This window comes from Tupaia chinensis, unplaced genomic scaffold (assembly GCF_000334495.1).
Source record: "Tupaia chinensis unplaced genomic scaffold, TupChi_1.0 Scaffold145280_1, whole genome shotgun sequence".
Taxonomy (NCBI): Eukaryota; Metazoa; Chordata; class Mammalia; order Scandentia; family Tupaiidae; genus Tupaia; species Tupaia belangeri.
In genome coordinates, this window is record NW_006205141.1 from 2,394 (window position 1) to 2,965 (window position 572).

General features: G+C 35.7%; 1 non-coding gene across 1 annotated transcript; it reads right to left on the reverse strand.

The window, feature by feature from the left end:
• Positions 1-263: 263 nt before the first annotated feature.
• LOC114006015 (U6 spliceosomal RNA) lies at positions 264-370 on the reverse strand. The gene has a single exon (XR_003547787.1). It is a non-coding gene; the product is annotated as a U6 spliceosomal RNA (small nuclear RNA).
• Positions 371-572: the final 202 nt, after the last annotated feature.

A 572-nucleotide genomic window follows, 5' to 3' on the forward strand; every position in this document is an offset into this window, starting at 1 on the left:
GGTACCTTCTACATCACTTCTTTTACCATTTCAGCCCTAATTCCATAAGCCTCACTTAACTTTTCATCTTTATTTGAAATATATGTACTGAATCTTTAAAGACTGGCTATAGCAACGTCTGTATCACCTCCATCTCTTGTGATACTCGGTCTTGAATCTGTCATTGAATGCTCACTGAATCATCAACCTCTTCACCATCTGTTTCCTGGGCATGACAGATGTCACTGCTCTGCCCTCGTTGATCAGTTCAGGATGAAATTAAAAAATATATGAAATGCTTCAAGGGTTTATATGTCATCCTTGCCAAAGAGTTATGCTAATCTTACTGTATTGTTCCAATTTTTGTGTGTATGCTGCCTGAAGTGAGCGCTGGAGATGGGTTTTAAAACATTTTTGCTGTATTTTTGCTTAGAAGAAGAAATTCTGCTTTTCTTTTTTGTTATCCCAAAACCAGCAAACTCCTTGACAGCTATTTATAATTTATTTCTAATCACATAACCAGTGAATCTCCTAAACTACTAAAAGTTCATGGAACATGTATATTACAAAACTTAAGCATGGATTTCTTGCAT